The sequence below is a fragment of the Ostrinia furnacalis genome, unplaced genomic scaffold, assembly GCF_004193835.3.
Source record: "Ostrinia furnacalis isolate ACB-3 unplaced genomic scaffold, ASM419383v2 OfSCF1452, whole genome shotgun sequence".
Lineage (NCBI taxonomy): Eukaryota > Metazoa > Arthropoda > Insecta > Lepidoptera > Crambidae > Ostrinia > Ostrinia furnacalis.
Window position 1 is genome coordinate 528,217 of NW_021131691.1, and position 26,657 is coordinate 554,873.

Genomic DNA, 26,657 nt, shown 5'->3' on the forward strand with positions numbered 1-26,657 from the left:
TAGGCGTGAAAACGTAACAGATAGACCGACGATGAGTAACAGACATATAAGTAGAGTTTGTCTCTACCGCAGGAGCTTGACTCAAGATGTGGAAAGATTCGGAGTGATCTTAGCTATTCTCCTTTATCAAAATGTTTGTGATGGACTTTGCACCCACTTGCAAGTCACTTTTTTTTTGTAAATCGTAACAAAAAAACTTAATTAATGAGCATCAAATTCTTAAATTGCTGTTACATTTTACAAATTGCTTTGGCTGTATTTCTTCGTAATATTATATGCTTTTATATCGATGGTAACAAAGCGCACGTGTATCACGATACGTTTTTGCAAGCGTAATGAGACATCATGCGTGACTTTTAGGAAAAATATTGTGTTACAACGATTATAAAGATATTAACAACTCGAAGAATACAAAATTTTATTATAGGTGTTTCTTGGTGAAATCGAATCAGAAATGAGGATATTAAGATATTCAATATTTTACAGTTGGTTAACAATTGGAGTGAAAATAGGAAAAAGAGCGAAGAAGTTTTGGCTATCACCGCAGAAGTATTATTCGATGCTGCAAGCTATGTTTGGAAATTCTTCTAGTAAGGTAATTATAACTGAAATAAAACGATTAGATGTTCGTTACTTCTAGAAAATTATAATAGCAGTTTTAAAAACTAGCGACGACCTACATATCGTGGGTCGAATCACGATATTTTTATGCGTCATTAGAACTGTTGAATCAATAGCAACGCCTGTAAAATACATATTTTAAGACCTTCCTTTATTTGTATAGCCACGGTATATGTATAAGAGTAGGTATACTAAATAAAAAGCTATCTATAACAAAGGGTTCGCATAAAAAATCGCGATCGGCTCTAAAACCGATAGCACTCGTCAAAGCGATTCCACTATAGTTAGCACTCACATTCAAACAAAGTGAAATAGACGGAGTTTTATTGGAACTAAACCTAAAATATCCGAACGGAATTAGAAGTGATCGGACCTTTACTCACTCGGGCTTTGATAAGGGTAGAAAGGTATTTTTACTAGACACTATATTGGCTGGTTTGCATAATCTTTGTGGCAATTTGAGTCTTTCGCAACGATATTTCAGTCTTCAGATAAGGAGATATGATAAAAATACTGAATTTGTAAGGAGGTCCAAGTGTATCTGTCACTTTTGTTCAGACATTTTTTATTCCCTAACCCTAATAAAATATACCCTAGGAAGTCAAAAGGAGCACGTTTTATTTAGTAAAATAATTTCTACTAACTTTAAATAATTTTAGAGCTGATTTTGAATCTAAATGCATGTTCGTCCGTCTACGAGTTCTAGAAACGATGTAAATTCTGCATCACTGAATGAATTACCGCCCTACGTATTCAGTTTCCATGAATTCGGAAAGACTTGTAATATATCGTCCATCCAGCTGCATTCCATTTCTGTCGGTATGTGGAAATCTAAGGGCTCTGTTGCAAGGAGGCATCCCGTTTTTTGCAGGTTGTGTTTTTGCAGGATGCCGTTTAGTATTTTAGGCTAGGTTGCACCATCTTATTTTAACTTTGACAAACGTTAAACGGTCATTCTCCGGATCTGGATTATTTTGTTGATTACCCCGACCTTTTTTATTTTTTAATTTAGAGTAAGTTTAGGTAAAACATTTCAAAATAGACATTATTACGAGCATATTTTTTGTATTGGCCTATCTGTAGCAAGCAGGAATAAAAAGTTATGCGACATCAAAATTTTCATGGTCGGGGTAATCAAAGTTGGGGGTCAGAGTAATCAAAAATAAAACAAAATATTTTATTTTCTAAGGTTTTTTTTTAAGTTATGGTAAAATAAATGTTATTATAACTTGCCATTTGTTATTTTGATGTATAAACGACAATATTGTAAAGTTTCAACAAAATCTGTTAAGTAGTTGTTGCGTAAAAGAGTAAAAAACATACATATACATTATACATATAATATTAGTGACTCAATGTCTTATGTCTCCTATATGGGACAGAAGGCGTCCACAACAGTCCTCCATCGCATTCGGTCTTGAGCTTCGTGTTTGATCTCGCTTCAAGTCTTAACAGTGCGCCGCTATGTTTTTTTGGCGCGACCACGTTTGCATTTTCCCTGGGGGTTCCAATCTAGAGCCTGCTTGGGGATGTGATCGGGGTCCCTTCGGAGAGTGTGACCGATCCAGTTCCACTTGCAGCGTTTATTCTGCTGAAAGATCGGTAATTCGTGGCAGCGTTCCAAAAGTTCGTCGTTTGAAGATTTTGGAGAATTCGGCGAAGACAGCGGCTGAAGAAGATCTGCAGCTGGTGCGAGATAACCTTAGTGACCTTCCACGTTTCACGCCCACACTGAACCAAGGTCGGGGTAATCATATTCTTATCTCGATAACTCCGAAATCCTGCGACGAGTTGCATTACCGATCACCTCGGCACGCAGGCCACCACTAAACGTTCACGGGGGAGGATAGAGCTCGTTTCTAAATTGCGTAGCTAGGGACGTAGGCGCACATTAGTGGCGTGTCGGGGTAATCACGGTTAACGCCCGGACACAACTTTAAATAGTTATTTTACAAAACCTTTCAGTCATATAGTTATATCGTATTTAATTTATCAATGTTTATTTAATCAGTAATCGATTACATAAGCATTGAAAGCGGTAATAATAACGGATTAATTTATACGAGCAAATTTGTTCTGAAATCGGGAGCGCGGACACGTCGTGGTAATCAATTTTTGACGACTTACGATTTTTTTTAAATTACTTAATTAACTATTATTAACTATCTCTGTGGTTTAACAACAAGAACCAAAGTTATACTATTAGATAAAAATATTTGTTACTAAAATATTATGATATTCGGGTACTTTTTGGCCTCGGACACGTGATTTTCTTGGCCGGTGGAATGACCCTAAAAGTCTGTCAAATTCCATACAAAAATCACTGGTTATCGTGGCTGTTAAAGTTAGGTGGTGCAACTCAGCCTAAGGGTTCTTTTCCACTGAAAACATCCCGTTTTCTGCGGGTTGTGTTTTTTAAGAGATCCCGTTTAGTAGTAGGTATACGTGTTTTAATATAAACATTCACATTTGCAGTGTCCCGTAAAACACCGTTCCGTTGGAATATGGAATTCGGTTTCGTCATTACTGGACCAGTAAAAAATATGATCCAGTTTAAATACAAGTATTGTTTAATAGAAGTTTCCCACTAGCAGCTTCTTGCATACATTTTGTGCAAACAACAGTACCGCAAACAACCGTTCATTATACTGCCTACAAAAAACAGGACACTGTAGTGTGATCACACAAATCCAGCAATACTGGATCCTGCAAATTGGATTACCGTGAAAAAGGGCTCTAAAACTGTATCTAAGTTACCTTGCTACAAATAAATTTTGCACTAAGGCCATTATTCAAGATTTGCATCCAGATATATTATACGACACGGCTATTACGTACGCTGGTAAGCCAAAACTACCGTGTACCATGGTAGCAGAGATGCAAAATTAAACGAAATATACCTGTATACGAGAGTAGTGACAGCAAATGTTACAGAATGAGTATTGAACGATTTTTTCTGTCTAGCCCAAAGTTTAACTGGCCGAGAATGCCCGCCCAGATGGCATTAAGTTCGCCTTATGTACCAATTACTTATACGGCATTAAAGCTTAAAACTTGATATTTTTTGTAAATCAACAACATTTTAAGGGTAGAGAAAAACGACACAAATTAAGAATTACAATTTAAGAAATTCCTGATGGTTACTGACTAATATTCATAAGACTCTATCCCTATCAATCCAAAGGTCCCTTTAAGTATAGATGAAACAAAAAAGATTGATTCTACCATTCAAATGCAACTTTTACCTATGTGGAATAGGGCTACATAAAGGTGTCACAGTAATTTACTTGATTTGGTCTAGTCCGCAAATTAATTCTTTAGCCATTGAAGTAATATTACTCTCATTACCGTGTAGGTACTTATCTTTTTTACTTTCATTTAACCTTCCTACCTTACCTTCTACATCTCTATATTTTGTGCTCATACTTACAAATGTTCTAAGCTTTGCGCTAACTAAGTCATGATAATATCAAAATTCAGGCCACGCCATTACACGCCTTAAAGCTTCACAATAGAGTTCAGACTACAACAACAGCTAAAACCTGGGTGTAGTGTTATCAGTTGGTCTACCTTTTTCATTATTTATAACCCACTTTCGCTGCCTATTTTAATATTAACTACCTATTTTTGAGTAGAAACCCTTTTGAGTGTATTAAAATATGTAAAAATAATGAGGCGGGTTCTTTTGTGTGACAGTAATTTGACAGTTATCTACTTGTAAGTATACTCACTGTCGTGACTAAACACTATTTTGCGCTTGTTCATCTAGAATAACGATGCTTTTTGGAGATTTAGTATCCATAAAATAAGAGCATGTCCGCAATTACCTTAAAAAACCATGTGCTGAGTGGAAATTGAACCCAGAAAATTTATAAGAGTCAAACCCTCTACATTATTGACATTGTGTATAGAATTACAAATTTTAACAAATTGCTGGTTTGAATTAATGTGATTAACTGAAAATATATACCTAATTAAATACTTAAGAGTTAGGACACGTTACATGTTAATTAGCTCTATTAATCTACACAAAAGAAGAAAAAAGTTTTTCTAATGAACCCTGTACTTTTCATTTGTGTAGATTTTGTAAACGGCTGCTCAAATAAAAAAAAACATAATAAGTTCAATGACTATCAAAATCAAATAAAAAATATAATAAATGTTTTACCATGAACCGTTTACCCGCATCAAAATCATGAAAAAGAAAACAATATCGACTACTGAAACTGAATTTTATTAATGTAAATGAGTTTGTGACCCTTTTCTCACATTTTTCCTCAGGCGAATTCCCTTCAAAATTCATTACAAGTATGCTTGAAATAAATGGCGTGAAAAAAGGAATAGATATTACTCGGAATTTAATTTTGACATTTTAATATTCATGAACTACTGAACCTGAATACGGAAATGTTTACTTTCACTCGCGTACATAATCCGAATGCCCGGTCTTTGCTTCTCAAACAAAAACTTTAAACTATTTCCAATGCAAAAAATACAACAATTTTATACTTACATGGGGCTTAAAACTTAATTCAGCACAACACTAATAACAAACACCTACTAATAAATAAGTGATACGCTACGAAAGGTTCGTAGACTCGCTACGACGTTTCACAGTGCTACGGAGGCGTCCTACTACGAGCACAAGCGCGCGAGAACTGCCGGTTCCGCGCGAAACTCGCTCGAGATAATTTCGCATGAGACTATATATGAGGTGTGAATTCTTCATCTCCTGAGGTGTTATTCTAACATTTTCGCGGACCTTTCCATAGTGAAAGTTATTTTAATAATTAACTAGAAGTTACTTAAGGTCACGCTTGTCGTCGCGTGATATTTAGCCGCGATTTTCTTCGTGCCACTTTTTATAAGATTAATAGCGGATTTACCTAATCCAATGAGTGTTCTTAATACGTTATTCTTACAGCTCATTATTTCAAGCAGCCAAATGTAAAAAAAAACTAATTTTGCTTACGTTTACTTTATAATTACGATTAGCTCTCTATTTCGTATTTGATGTGATTTTTAGAATCATTAGAATCAATGTTATACGTTTTAAAAAAAATTGGATCTATAAAATTACAGATATCATAATGATATTACTAGCAAATTAAAATAGTTTAAAATATTATATTACTAGCATACTGAAAAACAATTTGTTATTCGCTTACATCTTTTATGATAATTTATTATAGAAAAAATTTACAGCAACACCTCGTAATATTCTCAGTTTTCACGGCAATATCTTTTTCTTACCATAAAATATGTATGTAAGTAAGAAGTTTAATCTTTTTAGGGTTGCTTAGCTTATTGCGTTATTATATTTATAAACTAGGCACGCGTGGCACAGGTGAGAACACACCTGACTATACATTTTCGTTGTAATATCACCCTTAATCCAACCATATAAGGTACCACAGTGTGAAGCTTGACGTGCTCGTAGGCACAATATGGCGACCTTCAGCGAGATTTATGAATGTGACGTGACAGGTGAAAGGTTCATTGTCGGTGTTTTACCTGATACATAAAATAGAAAGTTTTACAATGTACTAGGTATTGTTAAGAAAACGTTAAATATGCGGCTTTTCCATACGCTTTTATTTTTACACGTTTGAGATGCTTACTCAAAAAATTTTGAGTATGTGATCTTATTTTTAGGACCTTCTGTATACTAAAAAGACTTCTAGCTCTGTAGTGCATAATAGGATTTAGTACAGTCAGCGTCAAATAGTTCGTAACATCTAAGTGACCAAAAATTTGACAACCTATTTCCAATTGTAAAAAGACGTGTTACGAACTTTTTGGCTACTGTGGGTGTCACGAACTACATTTGCGAGCAAAAATATGATTTATGATGGAAACATTGAATTTTCTGATAGTTCCAGTTTATTCTTTAACCTATTATTGAAAGAGCTCGTGAAGCACTTTCAGGATCAGTAACCAGTTTTTCGATATCTTGTATAATTTAGAAATAATCGACTGAGATCACTTATCGTTTCCACCCTGTATATGTTTAGTGTAAAATGAATTACACAGCCACAAAGGCAAGACTTATTGACTAGGCTTATTCAATTTGGCTGATTGCACTACATTTTCACAAAGATTTTAAAATATTTTATAATAATTTATTTATCTTGTGCTAATTAAGAACAAGGTTTTACTAATTACTAGCGGCCGCCCGCGACTTCGTACGCGTGGATCCCGTTTTACCCCCTTAGGGGCGGAGTTTCGTAAAATCCTTTCTTAGCGGATGCCTACGTCATAACATCTACCTGCATGTCAAATTTCAGCCCGATCCGTCCAGTGGTTTGGGCTGTGATTGATAGATCACTATTTCAGTCAGTCAGTCAGTCAGTCAGTCATCTTTGAGTTCTATATATTTAGATTAACATTGTTACATCACATTAGCATTTAATTTGTTAATCTATCTCAAATATCGTTTTGAGCTAAAACCCATTTGATAGGCGTAAATATTATATACTTAATGAAACCATGAATCCAATGTAAAACATAAAACAGAGTAGAAACATTAATGGAAATGTGCCATTTTTCTCGTCAGCGATATCAAATTTCATAAACCACAAACTATACGCCTCGCTGGTTAGGGTTAAATATTTTAGTTCAGACACAACTTAGCTAAGTACAGTAGGGCCTAGGTTTTTTATCTAGACTTAATATCCCACGCAGATAGGTGTACACACGGCCACACTGTTAACTATCCATTTCCGTTTTTGCTCTCGCTCTCATCAAATGGTGATTCTTTGCGATAGAACGAGACGACCTGACAGGCAATGGATAGTTAACGTTATTGCCGATGGTAGGTGTAATTAAGAGTCTTCTTTCTAAAACATACACTCGAATTGAAAACCTCCTCCTTTTTTGAAGTCGGTTAAAAAGGCCCAGGTGAAATTGCTCAGAAACAAACTCGGGAAGTACAAACCGGTTGAATTAACTGCGCACCTGGCAGCCGTGACGTCACATCGACGCTGTGGTATGGACGGGGTAAACGAGGGGAAGTGTGCGGGTAAATGGGAAGGAAGGAGAGTTGAATTCCAGCGTGGTGCGCAGTTAACTCAATTGGGTTTCAGACATAAAATATTTAATAACTAGCTTTCCGCCCGCGGCTTCGCCCGCGTGGAATTTTGTCTGTCACAGAAAAACTTTGTCGCGCGCTTCCCTGTTTCAAAAACCGGAATAAAAACTATCCTATGTCCTTTCCCGGGACTCAAACTATCTCAATGCCAAATTTCATCAAAATCGGTTCAGTGGTTTAGGCGTGTAAGCAAGCAGAAAAACGGACAGACAGACAGACAGAGTTACTTTCGCATTTATAATATTAGTATAGAAGTATAGATAGTATAGACTAGTATAAAAGTATAGATTCACAAACAACCTTATGTCCAAGTGACCATACTGTTGCTATTTTCTATTGTATTTAAGAGTAGTGGAGTGGATGAAGCGTCTTAAATATTACAATATCTGGATTCATCTTGAAATTGAAACTCATGACGGTAGTTGCGGAATTTTGCTAGTTTTATACTAATTTTTTTATTAATAGAAACCGATGATAAACAAAGTGATAGTGAATTACTTTCGTATTTTCAACCGACTTCAAAAAAGGAGGAGGTTCTCAATTCGACCCGTATGTTTTTTTTTTTTTTTTTTAAGTATCAATCATGGTATACCTACATAAATATTAATAATTCGTCCTAATAAATAAGTAGGTAATTAGTAATTATTTTTCGACGTTTTAGTGTAGGTTTTTTGGAGTCGGTTTTATTTTTTTTTATAAAATTTTTTTTTTTATTGTAACTATCAGTACGTTGACGATGAATGAACTAAGATCAATGTGTTAATACAAATCATAAAAATTATACTCTTTTCATACTAATAGCCTAACAAAAACCTACTCTCACTGCTTGATAATAAATTAGATGTAATTCGTACAATTTGCTAGATACCTATGTGTTAATGAAATTTCAAGTCCAGTCATTACGCTCGTGTAGTATTGCAGTTTGTGATTAAAAAGTGTACGACTAATTAAAGCTTCTGTAGAAAACTTTATTTAAGCTTGCATGGAATATTTCATACTGTAAGATCTTGAGGTCCGCAGAGCTGAACTAAGAAGATTTGATACGTCTTACATTTTATATTTCATAGCTGAAGCTGTTGTGATTTTTTTATGAGTAGAATACTGGTACAATATAGTTGAAAATTCTTTTAGATGATGGTTGAAACATAATATCCAATATCACATATAGGTTGTTGTAACGTCGTTTCAAAAGACTTTTGAAAATAATAATCATAAAATTTTGTTAAGGTAGCTATAGAATAAACGAAGATCAAACAGTACGAATATGTACTTGACTTCACTAAAATGTAAAAAAAAAAATAACTCTAAATAACTAAGATTTCCCTTGTTTCTGGTTAGATCTTGTGAACACTGATTATATTATTTTCTTCATCATTAATTTCCATAAAAAAATTCCCTTACCTACTATCAGGTACCCTATGTACGAGTACTATTCACTTGGTTAAAAGTCAAAACATTTAATAAAAACATCACCCAAACGATCGTCGAGTAAAATTATTTATGTGCATAGTTTTCAACTTCAGGTTCTCGTACATTCATTCATGCTCCCCAGAAAATTAATCTCGCGGACTTCATAATAACAGCGTTTTTAATATACCTGAGTGACACGTTTATTCACACCTAGACACGTTTACACCTGATGCTCTACAATACGCCCAGCCCAGGCATGTTATTTTATTCCTTTGTTAACGAAAAAAGAAATTGTACTTTACATTTTGAGCCCGAGAATTTCCATCTTTCAATAGGTCTTGTATGAAATTAGAGTGTATTTTGTTTATTACACGCGTCCTAAGTATGCACATTGCTAAGGAGGCGGAGGCAAGTGCCTACAGGATAGACGCTCAGGGGGGCTTCCATTGCATATCCCAGAGAATGAGAACATTACTGGAGGCTATAAAGAGCACACCTACTCTTTGCATGACTTCTGACATCATGGTTCCAAGTTGTAGCTTCCAAAAGAACTACAAAGTGGAAATACCACACAGGGAGGACTGGCTGAACAAGCAAGTCACCTGTGAGAAGGGCAGCCTTATATGGTTTACTGATGGGTCAAAAATGGGCCCTAACGTAGGCTTTGGCGTGTATGGAGAGCAGCCGAAGCTTAGGCTATCTCAAAGCCTGGGCAAATTTGCCTCTATCTTTCAGGCAGAAGTCTACGCCATTATTGAATGTGCGGAAGCTAACCTGCGAAAAAATTATGCCAACCACATAATTTACATTAACTCAGACACTCAGACAGTCAGGCCGCGCTGCTGGCCTTAAACTCCAACTTAATCACCTCAAAGTTGGTAGAAAACTGCATGAGTCGACTAAATACTCTAGGAGAACGAAACAGAGTAACGCTGAGATGGGTTCCAGGTCATGCGGGAATCGAGGGCAATGAAAATGCCGACGAACTAGCCAGAGCGGGAGCGGAGCATTGAGCATACTCATTTTCTTTCATCAGAATTGTGGTAAATTGAAAACCGATGATCAAAACAAATTTATACCCTTCCAGTTTTTAATTTACTTTTAAATTATAAGTAAATACTTGTACTTTGTTAAATAAAAACGGTTGTCATAATTAAAGGCACTAATTAAAAATTATACATAGGAAACTGATTCCTAAATTACAAGAACAACGGAAATTGTGTCTTTTTGTTTTTTTATGATAAAAATGTTATAATACATATTTTCAGCTCAGAGCATTTCTTAAACCTACTTAGCATACGTAAATAATCAATATTAAATATGAAATTCCACCTAAAAAAATGTTGAATGAAAATTTTATCACTTTGTATATTGGGGTGTGTCATACCCCACCTGGTACGGGACGTAACTTTTAGTCACCTCGTACACGGAGGGTTAAACAAGCACTTGTCCACTATGGGACTGTCCGAAACAAGAACGTGCAGGATGTGCCAAGAGGCAGATGAAACGCCACTACACATGCTCACGGACTGCGGACCTCTGATGCGCAAGCGGAGCTTACACCTGGGCAAACACTTCCTAAGCCCACAAGATGTAAAACATATCGCCCCCCAAAAGATACTGCACTTCCTAATGGATGCAGGACTCGGAGGCGAACTGTAAGGAAAACAGCGGCGATCACAATAGATCGATAACGGTCGCAGTGATACTAGGACTTTATTGAACTAGAATAGCCGCTCAACACAAATAAAAATAAAAAAAACATATTACACGCGTCAAAAGCTGGCTTTAATGCATTATTTCCTTAATTGCTTTATAGGGTATGTATTAATAAGCATGAAGAACGTTTTAAGAGCACTGAATAAAGCTTTCGTTTATTAAAATCTGCGGCTTGCGCTTTAAGATCTCAGTGTGCCTACCATGAGTTTACGTTAGGTGAGCTCGCTAGCGAATACGTCAAAAAATTCTATGAAGATTTTATTTCTTGAAAGTAGCCGCTAGGGGCGCTGCACAATATGTCATACATTTAAATGTCATTTTTTTACGCAGTCGCTAGCGAGCACACCTAACGTAAACTCATGGTAGGCACACAGATCATAATTTCATATTACTTTCTGGTCGAGTTCAGTTAAATTAAATGGTTGAAAAAGAAAATTTTATATAAAATATCATGTCTTTTGTTTTAATTTTATCATCTTACTGCAAAGTTTTCAATAGTTTTTAATAAGTTAGCAGTGAAAGATTTACGCTGAGAAACCTAATAAATAGAAAAATCTCACCATCCCCTATTGTGACAAATGACGAAATATTTTCTGTAACAGATGTATTCTATCGCTTGGTATCTGTTGTCTCTAGTTCAATTAGGGTTTCTGCTCGAGCCTTCTCGAACTCGAGAAAACTCGAGAAATTTGGCTTCACTCGAGACGAGAAAAAAATTACCGGAGCTCGAGAATTCTCGAGTTTCGATTTTGAAGCTTTAATAGTCTTGAAAGCCTGTTTTCTTCGACAAAAGCAAGTTTTTAATTATTTAATAGGTTAACGTTGCTTTTAGACTGGCCTAGTCTTCCTTTTTTAACTGATTTGATTTGCAATTAATGATCTCAATCGAAAGTAATAATGTTTACCTACGAGTATGCTATACCTATTTATTATGTATGTTTGACTCTGAGACTCTGACTGATTTAAAGACCGAAAAATTTGTTAACTGTCTGTTAGGTTAGGTACTCGTGCCTCCTCGTAAAGTTTATTCAAGTCATTATCCTAAAGAAATTTAAAAAAAAATGTTTTTTTGTTTATAAAAAAAAACTATTTATCGTAATTTTGCTATTTGGACTTGTATCCTTTGGAAAACAAGTGATTCAATTGTAGCTCCAGATTTTTTATTGTTATTTATCCTTAAAGTACACGCGACTTTATGACTTTTGTTCCTTTAGTTAATAACTAAGTTATGATTATTAGTTAATATTAATTATGAAAGAAGATTTCATTTTTTGTTTGTTTTCTTACCAAAATAAGTGGTACTAAATTCTAATATTGATTGTTGTGCATTAAAGTAGGTAAATTAGATTAAAAAACCTGTGTTTTTATTAAATTTCAACCGATTTCAACAGTTTTAATTTAAAGACTCGAGACCCGAGAAAACTCGAGACTTTCGCCTCGAGAATTCCCGAAACTCGAGAAAAAAATAGGTCGAGAAATCAGAAACCCTAAGTTCAATATAAATTCAGAGCCAAGCGTGAATGGCGACGGTTTGTTCAACTGGATCGTGACGTCGAATTTCACTGAACTGTTAAATTTCGGAAACAAACGCTTTGTGAAATTTTCACAATAAGCGTTTCAGTTGATATTACTTGTATAACCTAAATCTAAGTACAGTCGACAGAAAATTTACCTACCCATACCTACAATTTGTCGAAAAGAGCACGTTATACCATATTACGGTGCTACAGAAATGCAAAGTACCAAGACGGCTATAGAGCCGTTTATCCTCCGTCTATCTAACCATATTTAAATTTAAATAATTTTATCAGTAACAAATAGTTTGTAGCTTACTTAGCTTTCTTCCTTCTTTTTAGTTTTTTTACAAGAGTGATGTTCAAAATCAAAATAAACTTTATTTGTGTATTAAATTTGTAGGTACTTACAAATCGTCAAATGCTCTTATGACGCCCATATGTGTCTCATTCTTTTTTGCCCTACCAGCGCTTCGAGACAAACATTTTTGTCGTACTTCATAGGTGGATCGAAATCTCAGAAAAAGAGATGCACCACCTGGCCGGCATCTCTTATATTATTATGTGCATCTGTGCATGTGTTTACCTAAAGGTGAGTCCAGGCATAACACAATATAAAACATAGTTATATGACATGTTATTAAGTATGCAAGCCGTATCTACTACTAATAAGACAGTTTGTAACAATGTTGTAATTATAGCAAACGATAAATAACATGTTACATAATTTGGACGCACATTAACGCAATGGCGCGTCCCGCTAAGTACCTACTGTGGCATATTGTGTTGTATTGGAGTCTATTTTGCTACAGAAATGTATTTTATGTATTCTAATGTGTTATCGACTGTACATAAATAAAAATGGCTACCACAGCCTCCGGGGAATGACGGGAAATCAATTGATAAAGTCGAAATGCGGGCAGCATCCCAGTAGTGCGATGTGTTTTCATCCCGGCTCTGTCGTGAGATGTGACTGAATAATATATGGCGGAATAATTTTGAAAGAATATCTGGAGAGTGGGATGTTTGAGATAGTTCTATTCTTTATTTATGTGTAGACTCGCTTTCCGCCAGCGGCTTGCCGCTAAAACTATCCTATGTCTTTCATCAAAATCGGTTCAATGGTGAAAGCAAAACAGACAGACAGAGTTATTTTCGCACTTATTTTATTAGTATAGATTGGTAAACACCTATAGTCTATACATTATAAAAACCGATTTGATTTTTAACGGGAAAATGCTCCCCTCATCCTCTCATCAGTATTAATACAGAAAAATATAAAATTGTTTTTATAAAATCATTTTTTTTTTAAGAAAAGTCTTACTTCCAAAAATATTTATATTTGTTTCCACCATTTTCTACGAAGGTTTTTGGTATCACCCAAAATAAACGGTGACATTTACATATTATTTGACATTATATCATGACGTAGCGCAAGGCAATAGCTGTCAAATTAACTTACGTTGCGTTCGCGCCATGGTGCACTAAAGTCAAAGGCTCTAATTCCTTCGAACATATTCCTAAGGCCCGATTTCTACCAAGGCGAAGCAGTGCGGAGCGGAACAGAGAATATGTTTTAATGACCAATCAGATTCCTTTATGTTTACATCTCCACACCACTTTTGTGGAAATGAATCGAACGGAGAAGAGCGCACCGGTGCGGAGATGTGGGGTGTTTCATAGATAGCAATAGACTGTTCTGAACTCAAAGTTGCACAGCGTGCTATGGAGAGGGCTATGCTCGGAGTTTCTTTGCGAGATCGAATTAGAAATGAGGAGATCCGTAAACGAACTAAAGTCGCTGACATAGCCCGACGGATTAGTATGCTGAAGTGGCAATGGGCAGGGCACATAGTACGCAAAACTGACGGCTGATGGGGCAGCAAGGTTCTGGAGTGGAGGCCGCGTACCGGAAAACGCAGCGTGGGACATCCACCCAAAAGGACCGACGACATCATGAAGGTAACAGGAAGGCGCTGGACGCAGGCCGCTACCAACCGGGCAACATGGAAAGCATTGGGGGAGGCCTATGTTCGTTCAGCAGTGGACGTCCTATGGCTGAGATGATGATGATGATGAATAGACTGACAGCTGACAGCTAAACACAGCTCAAACATCTCCTCTCATCTCCGCACCGCTCCGCTCTTCTCCGTTCCGCTTTGGAAATAGCCTGCCAGCTTCGCCGCACATCTTCTCTCGTCCCCGCATCGCTCCGCCTTAGTGAAAACTAGGCCTAATTCTATGACAAAGTTGTCAATGCAAGTTCTAACGTTTACTCCGCCAACACTTGATATGATTTGCAACATGTCCACATAACTACGCTTTTCACTGGCCTGTTGGGCCAATTACGTGCTAAAGTAAAACTTGCGCTGTCTGAACCAGTGATGGGACATTATCGATGTGTCGACAGTTGTAAAATATTTTTTCTCTTTGTTGGTGTACATCAAAGTCGCAAATTGATACAACTGGGAGGTAACCGCCCAATCTCCTTTCCACACCACAAACATTATTAAAAACTTCTGATTCGCATCGTGATAAAAACACCTATTTTAAGGACACTTGTGCTGTAATTTTAATGCTAACCGCATTCGCATCGCCAAAATTCCAAACACATTGAAATTAAAACTTAAATGCTTTTCGTTGCAACTGCATCTGATTTTACAAAACGATTAACAAAATTGAGTATTGACAAGTACATCCCTAATGCCGGCAGTCGATACTGTACAACCAGAGAATACCTACTCTTCCTAACAATGCACGGAAAACGTATTTTGTAAATTTATGATTGGTAAGAATCGAGAGAGGTTTTGATGTAGTTTAGTAAGTAGTCATAATAGGTTGACACCCGTATTCACAAACGATGCTTGCTTAAGTGAAGCACCAAATAGAACGCACAGCGTTGAATAGAGCTCTGTGACTGGTTCGTGTATGACCCAATGCGTGCACTAAATCGACATCTTAAGCCGATTAGTTTATAAGTGTTTAAATTCAACGTAGCTATTGTGTTGTTTCTTTTTTTATGATTTAATGATTATGTTGCATGTTTTATAAAGACGTACTATTAAGTCTATAAAAACGCTAGCTTTTAAGTTATCATGTACTAACTAAACATGTATGTATAATTGACATACATACATGTTTAGTTAGTACATGGTAACTTAAAATGCAAATAAAGAAATTCCAAAATCAAAATCAATCAAATCAATGCGTGCACGCGCCCATTGAGACCTCATAGTAATGTTTGTGAATACAAGCGTGAATGTAATATAATATGTACATAGTATGAAATTCTTAACAACTCGTTTTATCCTTTTATACATCATTTAAATTATTGTGACTAACGATATTAGACCATCGACATCACTACCCGAGTGTTCGTTGGAAATTAGGTTTACTACTATCTAAAAGCTTCAAACCAGTGAGGCGCCACCTATAGGGAGAGGGCTGGAAGGTTTATTGAATGTGGTCTACAGTAAAGGGCAAAGATTAAAAATAAGCTAAGAACTTTTTTGTGAGTAAATTATAACAACTAATTAACGAATATAAATATTATTTTTAGTAGTGACTAGCGGCCGCCCGCGACTTCGTACGCGTGGATCCCGTTTTACCCCCTTCAACTACACTCGACATCAAATAAATCGCACCTTCTGCAACAAGCACTTTCAAACGTATGCATCCCCACTTCCCACCAATATTGGCACCATTTAAAAACCTAGTTCGAAACTTCATTTCATTAAAGGAAAAGTTTTTACCTCAAAAATGTGTCTTTAGAAGGATCCAGAGTCACTTCTTCAAAAAATAGGTAGTTACGCTTGAGCCAACTTTTATGGCTATAAAACTGTTAAGTTGGGATTAATCGCTATCCATCTGTTAAAGAGGACACGTGAGATCACAATTTGGTTTTATAACCATAAAAATTGGTCTAATTGATCCCAGAGGTGAGCCCAAAGTGAGGTCTCTTTTCAAGTCACATTCATGGTATATGTAAATCATTAATTTAGAAATGATGTGTTTTTCTTTAAGGATATTTATTGGGCTTTCAAATAACACCAATATTGTTGGGGTACCATGATTCAGTCAGAAGAAAATCTTTAAAGTTCGCGTCGCGGAAGGTGCGGTTTATTTGATGTTGAGTGTATCTTACGCGGTTTAGATTTTTTCATACAAATGTTTTTTCCCGCTAACTCCCGTTCCCGTTGGAATTTCGCAATATCCTGTTGTAACTAAGCTTTAAGTTTACTAAGGGACCTGCATGCCAAATTTCAAGCGTCTAACTTAAGCGGTTTAGATTTTTCATACAAAAGAATTTTCCCGCTAATGCCCGTTCCCGTGGGAATTCCTAAGTATCCTATAACCTGCCCAGGAGTATGAAGAATAATTGTACCAAGTTTCGTTAAAATCCGTCGAGTAGTTTTTGTTTCTATAAGGAACATACAGACAGACAGACAGACAGACAGACAGACAGACAAAAATTTTACTGATTGCATTTTTGGCATCAGTATCGATCACTAATCACCCTCTGATAGTTATTTTGAAAATATATTTCATGTACATTATTGACCTCTCTACAGATTTATTATAAGTATAGATATAGAAGAAGATGTAGTAGTAGTTCAAAAACAGAATGTTCATCTAAAAGGCAGCACTTTACTCTCTAACTAGTCAAAATATAGTGAGGTACACTTTTAAACTTATGCTCTATTTTCGTGGCCAAGGGATAAAAAAATAAATTGTATTACGTATAAATAAGGAAAAAAGCGCCTACGAACATAGAACTAAGCATTAGAGTATTCAAAGAATAGGTATATTTCTATGAATCTTACATTTACCCCATTTATGTTTATTTTGCAGAAGGTAAGCAATACGTTCCGATAATTCTTGAAACCGCGATACCAAATAAATAGTGTGTACGAATAAATCCATAGCAAAAAGTGCGTAATAAATCTGATTCTACGGCAGATACTGAATAATAAATGGTACTCGTAAATCTCGTATGAAAACCGAATAAATCTAAATGGTAGTTCTGTAGACCGCAGACCACAATTCAGGTGAGGTACAGTAGGTCTACTTACTTTAAAAAATGTGCAACAGGTCAAGCGTGATTTGACTAAACCCTTCGGTCATTACCTTTGTAAGAGAAACAATAATAATAAAAAACTGTATCTTAGTGCTGACAGTATAATTTACGCACCTACGTCAGTAATACAAAAAATCTATAAAATTAAATATAGCTCAGAATAGTAGCTAGGTAATTAAAAGTAATGTAAAAAAATAACAGACCGAGAACGATCATTGAGCGTAAGAACAGCTCACAACAGCTTTTTATTGCAAAACATCCAAAAAATTCGTGTTATGGCTGCATACAGACTACAAAACAGGTTATTCCCAAAGCTCTATTACTTACAAAAATTAAAATTCTTTGATTCCCAACGAATCCCAGTTTCAACGCGTTGTAGCAACCAAGAAAAGCCATGTGTATTATTGTGTGTTATCATTTTTTATTTCATAGTCTTTTTGGACTTACTGTGTGTACTTAAGTTGTGGCAGTTCTGTTTACAAACCACAGACAGACGGTCGATTTGCTTACACCAATGACCAATATGACTTCATTATTAGTGGCTATAATTAGCATGTAATTAAAATATTTTTAGACGTAGAAATAATATTTTATAATACCTTGAATTCAAATTGACGCAAAAACCTCACAAACTAACAAGATTCGAAAAAAGATGTATTTAAGTTCATTTAAAAAGTATGTTCTACTTTTTATGGAACTTTTTTGATGTCAATTCAATTTTTACGTAGTTACATTGATATTAAAACGAACCTCCTTTTCTGAAGTCGATTAAAAATCCAAAAAGGAGTTTCCAATAAATGTCTTGCCTGTTGCTATTGACGTCCAAATTCCGAGGGTCTTATTAACGAGGCTATTTCAAGAGGGCTTCTAATTCAAAGGGCCTTTCAAACAAAAATACACTGTCTCAACCAGCTCCACGTTTTCAAATAGTGATTGCACGTTACACAGTTCATTTCTGTGATTTCTGTAATGTTTTTCTGTTGCTTACATTGCAGTGCCTTATTTAATTACCTACGTAATTATTAAAAAAAAAAAACATTTTGTAGTAGTGTAAATTTTACAGTACGCAAAGTTCCCAAAGAAGTAATAGTAAAAAAAATTATGATTATTTTATGACTAGGTGAGGTAATATTGCAGGAACCCTTGAGATAATAAGTAGATTAACTGATAAAAATAAAAAGTGAAAAAACTAAAACCCAACTACGACAAAAAACGACGCTAAAAAAGTATAAAACAAGATTTTCAGAATACTGAACTGAACAAAGTTGCTAATGTAGTTGCATAGTAATTTTCATGTTTGGAAAACCGCAGTCACACGTTGTCAAAGTGCTACGGTAGGTAGGTATATGTAACGTGTGACTACGCCTTTCCAAACATGAAAATTACTATGCAACTACATTAGCAACTTTGTTCAGTTCAGTATTCTGAAAATCTTGTTTTATACTTTTTTAGCGTCGTTTTTTGTCGTAGTTGGGTTTTAGTTTTTTCACTTTTTATTTATTATTTGTACCATTTTGGTGTTAATGTGTATTTGTGGCGCATAATATTAACAAAAGTTAAATTGATGATGATAGTAAAGAAGAAATGAACGAAAAGATGTGAATTATATGCAATCAGCCCATGAATACAGGTAAAGTCACAGGCAAATGCTAGTAATATATATATATTCAAAATGTACAAGTAAAGCCCTTTCAAATGATACCAAACACGGCATATTTATCTTAACTTTATTTTTTTACTCTGTATGTTATGTCCGCTAGAGGGCGCCTCATTACATTGTGTGAAACCCCATATAGCCTATAACTAGCGGACAATTAAGACGCTTCTAATGATATGTCATTTGTCAAACTCTGATAAGTAGTTTAGAAGTTACGAGGGAACAGATGAACATACATACATACATACATACATACATACATACATACATAGCCTGTCAAAATCATAACCCTCCTTTGGCTTTGCCGTAGTCGGGTAAAAATAACATTCCAAAATGGATACTTATTTACTTCTTTTTTTTTTCAATAATATTATTTTAAAGAATATCCGAAATAAAATAGGGAGGGAAATTGGAAAGCATCACACTTATAGAATTGCATTCCCATTATCAGAATGGTACATTCAACAAATTATCAGGAACATTAACTTAGATCTGACCCTCGCTATGAAAGGCGCATTCACAAAAATGTTCAATCAAACATTCATCCCATCACTACCCAAATACGGGAAGAACTCTCAAATTATTACACAGAAACGCAGCACCTATTGAATAGATTGAATGAACCAACAAAGCTGTTTGTGAGTCCCTCAGTTCCTTTGCAAACAGCAGCCGAATCGCCAATTACTCAAATGAAAAGTAAAAAGTATACTTTTCAATTTCATCAACAGTTTTGGGAATTTAAAGCCTCTTATTAGAATTAGCTTTTGGATTAGTCATTTGGGGATCAGGGATGAAATTCTTCAGTAATAACTTAAGTTACACTTAAAGCCTTGTCCAGGAGGGCGAATTCGCTGCGAATCTTACGCGCGTAGAATCATACGCGCGTTGGCGAGATACTAGGTAACAGCCAATACATTGCGTCCACAAAACAAAAAAAACGCGCGTAAATCGCGTCATACATACGCTCGTGTTCGCGCGAAGACATTCGCGGCGAATTCGCCCTCCTGGACAAAGCCTAAATAACAACAAGGACTTATTCATTTTGTTTTCTTTATTGGAACTTATATCGAAATTGGGTATTAAGACCTAACGAGAAATATTATAGAAACGTATAACACAACTAATTACACAAAACAATCAGTAGCTGTAACTAGGTAATCAAATATGGCGGATCTAATTAAGGTTCCTCCAACAACGAAATATTTAGGAAAGCACTTAAAAGGATTGCGAAACATAAATAAGGTATATGCGACAGATTTGTAGTATTTGTGTAAGACTTTTTTATTTGAAACATTATGTATTTTCCGATTGGGGAATATTTTTTTCTGAGTATAATGACGATTTGATACACTAGTAAAGTCTTTTCATAAGTATTAATGATTACTATGGGTAAGCTCTACCCGTGGAGTAAAATCGTTTAAACTATAATAAAAGTAACTAAAGGATAACAGTAGGGCTTCTCTGCCACTCATAAAATTCCCCTTCAATATTATTCTTCTTTTATTAAAAAAAAAAGGTCGAAAATTACCTACGGAACTCTGAAGATCCCGATTCCATCTTAGCAGCTGCCATTTTTTCACTTCTGTTGTTAATTGGATTATTGGACGTGAATTTTCTAACTTTTTTTCGTAATGGAATGGAAATGTTTGTTATAACGCTTTTTCTGAGTATAATGGCAGTTTTTGACGTTGATTTCTTTGAAACTTTTTTGGCTAGGCTCCCGAAGCATTAAAAGATTATCACGGTAACAGAATAATTATTTCGGGATGAGAGATGGAACTGATTTTCTCGTAATTTGATTTCGTCTATTGCGTGTGTTAGAAAAGTAAGAATGCTTTTATATAGAATCTTCGTGAAAGTTTAATTGTTATAATCGTCATGCTTAGGGTTTAATACCTTTCATTAAAGGCATATTTTATCTTAAATTAATGAATTAGTTTCATTGATTACGTAATCTATTACACCCGATTGCCTTTCTACAATCTATCCAATACTCAATACAGTTGCCTAATAATTGCATAAGTTTAGGATAGTTCCTCGATTCAGCAGAACCCCAAGTTAACAATTAGCTTCTCGCATAGTTCAAACTATATTAACTTGTGGCATTCAAACGGTCCTGCTTGGATCAATTTAACAACAATGTTAATAACTAGATGTATCATGAAGAAATCATTGATTATCTCTGTCTACATAACTTGTAGATACCCCCATTTACGAAAAACTTTCGAGTTTGTATCGTTTGCGTATACGCATAGCCATCGAGAGCATTAGTGTGAAAACTTAAACAACGCTCCTATGGTCTTAATGAGAACTAAAGAACAAAAGCACTAGAGATTTTGTGAATTGCTTTCGGGTCGAGATCGAATAGTTCGTCGCTTGCCTCTCTAACTGACGTATCTTATTTTTTTTTCGAAACTGAGTTATCTACACCATCTTAATCAATTTCGCAAGACGAATCGATCTGTCTAATCGCCTGAAAATTTTGCAAAATGTTAGTTACGTCAGTTAGAGAGGCAAGCGACGAGTTAACGTGAAGTAAAGTGAACTTAGTATTCTGTACTGTAAAGCTACGGTTTCCTATTAAACGCAATACGCGGCATACGAAGTCAGCATCAAACGTTCCTATCGACGCCATAAAAGCCGACGTCAACGTCTGAAAGAGACACCACAACAGTACATTTCTATAGTAAGCAATGTGTTGTGACACGCGACCGCGACCTACAACGTAAAGGACGTCGCACATTTATCAACCTGGAAACTGACCGAGGCGGTCAGTATTCTTTGCATGAAACTCCATACTGCAACGCACACTATCCGCACCGCCTCTCGTCGCAATTGACAGCGCGCGAAAGGCGATGACAGCTCGCGAAAGGCAATACGGTGTTGATCCCTTTCTGAGTTGATAAGTCTGCGATGAGCTTTACGCTGTACGTGGCCTTCGGTGTTTATAGGTGATCACAGCCTTAGAATGTAGAGACCACAGTGTGCCTACCATGAGTTTACGTTAGGTGAGCTCGCTAGCGAATACGTCAAAAAATTATATGAAGATTTTTGACGTATTCGCTAGCGAGCTCACCTAACGTAAACTCATGGTAGGCACACTGATCACAGAAACTAAAGTGAGATGTGACAAGGGGGCGGGGCCAGTGTCACAGCAATATGCCCAACTGTTTTGCTCGTGAAAGCAATGATGACAGCAGCGACGTTATAATGTAAACAGTTTACATTGCTTGCGTAGTATTAAAGATTATTCGAACGTTGAGTACTGATACCGCAGTGGATATTTTGATTACTTTTTGTGAGTGAATTTCTAATGCGACACTGAATTTCGAACTCATCGCATTAGTTGGCATATCTCTATGTTTATCTTTATGGTGACCAAAGCCTTAGAATGTAGAGACGTAGCATTAGTTGTTATTAATGTGTCATATTGCAAAACCATTTTTCTAGTTGGAAGTCGTGTCTCCAATCACAGCGTATAGCGAAGCTGTATCAAACAACGCTATGTAGGAAAAATATTTTGTAGTTTACAAAATACAATGCAGGGCTACGAGCTTTATATTTTACGTCATTAAATTATTTCGAGTTAAGTGTAAATATTTGAACTCGCCTCCATTTGCCTCTGGTAATGGCATTTCGCTTACCGAAAAACTAAGTAAATGGGAAAAAGAAAAAGTTTTATTCGCGCAATTTTTCTCTTCATTAAATCCCTTGCCGATCTTCAGAACATGAAATTTTCAATTGACTGTCACAAATATTCCAAATAAAGGGGTTGATCTTAGCAAATATCGTTTTATTATAACATCTTTAAATAAATTGCTATTATTCTCTCGCTGTTCTAGAAAACACGCCTTTAGATGTTAAATAAGACGATGATTGATGATACTTTGGCTCTAGTTTTTCCCAAATTCTCAACAAGAAAATGTGTTATTTTTCCAGTTGCTATGCTATTAAATACCTCTTTAATATAGGCACTCAAACTTAAGTAGAAACTTGTCTGACGTCAGAGGCTGATTATATTATTTTCATTTCATTGAACACTGTATCCAATTACATCAAGAGAAACTTTGATTTGAAATTAATTTATTTGGATTATATTCATTTTCAGTTTCTATTATCCCGTTCTTCAATCCAGTTTGTTTTGAAAGTTTGTGTTTAATTTAATTACAAATGTTTTGACAAACTAGACAAAGAAAATGTTTGCTTAAAATTGGAGCTTAAATAAATAAAATAAATAAATAATTTATTCATTAAAATAAGAGCATTATACGAACTTATTATGCTAGAGTTTACATATAGTTCACAGTCTTTTGTAGCCTGAGCTAGGTTAAAAACCTGTGTTTCAGGCGAAAAAAGCTCACACATTAAATAGTGATTAAATATAAATTAACAATTTGCTATATTAAATACAATTTTTTAAAATACTTAGGTTAAAACTTAGATTACATAGGTACTACAAGTAGCTCCTCAGTTAAGTCATATCGCACCCTTCCTGGAATAAGTACGCAAGTGAAAAATGCCAACTTTACAGGAGCGTAAAAAAACCGTCCTAAAAAATTATTACCATTCTTAAAAAAAAGTGTTATACAACAAAAGATAGCTTAAAATGTCTGTGAGGGGCCTATGTATTTATATTTAAAATACACTTAATAGGTTTTGAGAAAAACTTAAAAAAGAGCGTTGCGTACTTATTCCGCGAAACATATTTTAACACTTGTTGTTGTAATTATGAATATTGCATTGTTGACATGTAAAGGAATACATGCTGTTTGGTATTATTGCAGATAACCACTTATTGGCGTTCAGATTTAGTCGTGCATTCAACGTGTAAGTGTAGTTTACGNAATAATATACATATTCATTTATTGCATCCTGTTGTACAATTAGGTGTTTACAAATAAATAAAATAGACCTAGCCTAAAGGACGAAAAATCTTTATAGGTTTTTAGCCTTTTAGCCTTTTTGTAGGCTAGGCGCAATATGCGCCTAGCCTACAAAAAGGCTAAAAGCCTATAGTCATCGGGTAGACAAAAAAAGGCTATGAAAAAGGCCTAGCCTAAAGGCCTAAAAGACCTTTTTAGGCTTTTTTCCCGCTGTAGCCCCTAATTCATAGGCTAGCCTTAAAAAAAAGCCTAAAAGCCTATAGGCCTCGGGAACACTATTGCCAGCCGTTGGGCCAAATAAATAAATTCAGGTGGAAATTTTCCTACCCTACAAACGTCAAGAGGATTAAAATCAGACGCGGACACCAGTGACCACGTGCAGCGTCGCAAGCGCATAAATTTAGGAACGGTACTACCATTTAGCCAAGGCGCAGACCAAAGATTTTTCGTCGGCCGATAGTTTAGTCAGGCAGTTCGGGGAATCAGTATATGGAAGTGCGCACATTATACCGATTGTTTCTTAATAAGTACAAATGGGAATGGGGTCCAACTATCGGCCGACTAAAAATCGGTGATCTGCGCCTAGGCTTACGTGATGGTACTCACCAACAGTATTGCGTATAACATAACGCATAGATTGATTATTTTGATTCCAGTACTGACCAATTACAAAACTCTATGACTGAGATTTAATCGAATTTTAAGCATTGTTTTGTTGGAACTTAGTTTGCGAGCATTCTAACGCGTGCGTTGGTTAGGCATAGGCAAGAAATTCTTCTTTGATTAGAAGGAGCAAGTCATTGTGAATTCTTGGATCTAAATATGAGATGACAGCATCGAGTGACAGAAAGACCTGAAAGTATTAATCTACTCTAGAGCCTGTAATTCCTATTTCCCTAACGAAAAGGCGATTGTAAATGTGATCGCGTCTTTTATTTTACAACGATTCATCATCATCATCATTTCAGCCACAGGACGTCTACTGCTGAACATAGGCCTCCCCCAATGACTTCCACATCGCACGGTTGGTAGCGGCCTGCAACCAGCGCCTTCCCGCTACCTTACAACTTACAACGATTACTGCAACCCAAATGCTCACGGTGAGCGTGCACCTTTTAAAAGCGAGATTATGAAGTGTTTATGGGGAAATACCACTTATTCAAGACGTTAGTCTAATTATCTAATAAAATCATAAACGCACTTAACACTCAATTATGTTCAGCATATTTCGCTGGCTTATTAGTTATTGCTAATTACGAAATTTATGAACATGGCTGCCGTAACTCAAATCCAATGTTATTTTAGAATACAACTTGGCTGTTAATTTACGACTGAATTTCAAAGTTGGAAGTGTACAAATGAAAATTCTCATAAAAAGCAAAGTTATTGACAATAAATTAATTTTATTCGTTTTGACTAAAGACTAACCGTTCAAAATTACTTTATCCAAGTTATTACTTAATTGCTATATCAACATAAAGTTACTATTCGTGTGCGTACCAGCGCTACTTTTTCTGACCTTATGTTGCAAAATAACACCATACCATTACAAAAACTACCACAATGTTAAAGTTGACGTGCGTACGTCACTACTCCAACTTGCAACGTCACGGAGAAAAAGCGTCCAAGTGTTGAGACCAGGGATGTTATGGATATCTGTAACCGTAACCGAAACTTTCTGATATCTGAAATAAAAAAATATCCGAAATCGTAAACAATTCAAAAGTTTCGGATAGTTTCGGATGTAGGCAGTTTAAATTGTTTTTTGTATAGCACTTTAATGTAAAGGCATAACAGTCTTATTTACCTTTATAATGCCATCTAGTATCAATCTCTATTTTTTTTATTAGAAAGAAAGAAAGAAAGAAAAATTATTTATTTGACAAGTAAAAAAAAAGTACAATATAAAAATACAATTATAAAAAAAAAGTACTAAGACAATTATTAATTTTTATTTGATGTAAAGTGTGCGGCCGTGAATGAACCGTGTTGGACAACTATTGCAAATTGCATTCTAAAGCACAGATATCCGTAACCGTAATCGAAACTTTCGGATATCCGAAATAAAAAATATCCGTAACCGTAACAGAAACCGGTATAAATAATATTATTCCTATATCCATAACCGTATCCATAACCGAAACTACATATCCATATAATCCCTAGTTGAGTGTTGAGAGTGAGACCCTATTAACGTCAATCTCAGCTACACCAATCATCAACAAAAACAAGAGCAAGTCTCAGAAAAACATGTCGTCAAGGCAAAAACTAGTCTAAAGCAAAAACGAGTGGAATAATATTGAATTATCACTTTCCCTAAGCCACCGGCTATGCCATATCGATATCGCCATAGTTGAATATCGATTCCGAACTCGCCAATATATCGATAATGGGAGCCTATAATGATCGAGGGGCCTTTATTAAACGGCCTCGGGGCACGAGCTAGTTACAGTGTTGAGGATTTTATAACATTGTTACGAATTTTCTATTAAGCTTATAACTCTTAGAGTAGGCGCACACCGTTGATTTTTAGTAGGCCGATAGTTGTGCCCGATTTCAAATTGTATGAAGAATCGGCCAAATCGAATCGGCGTAGTGTGCGCACTCCCATACATGCCCATACTGATCAACAGCCCGACTAAACTATCGGCCGACGAAAAATCAACGGTGTGCGCCTACTCTTAAT

General features: G+C 35.7%; 1 protein-coding gene across 1 annotated transcript in view; it reads right to left on the reverse strand.

The window, feature by feature from the left end:
• LOC114352785 (suppressor of lurcher protein 1) overlaps positions 1–5,214 on the reverse strand; it is a 92,364-nt gene extending 87,150 nt beyond the window's left edge. Inside the window, exon 1 of the mRNA XM_028304510.1 lies at positions 5,135–5,214. The gene's annotated coding sequence lies outside the window, so the exon portion shown is untranslated. The remainder of the gene's footprint in view (positions 1–5,134) is intronic.
• Between the last annotated feature and the right edge of the window lie 21,443 nt (positions 5,215–26,657).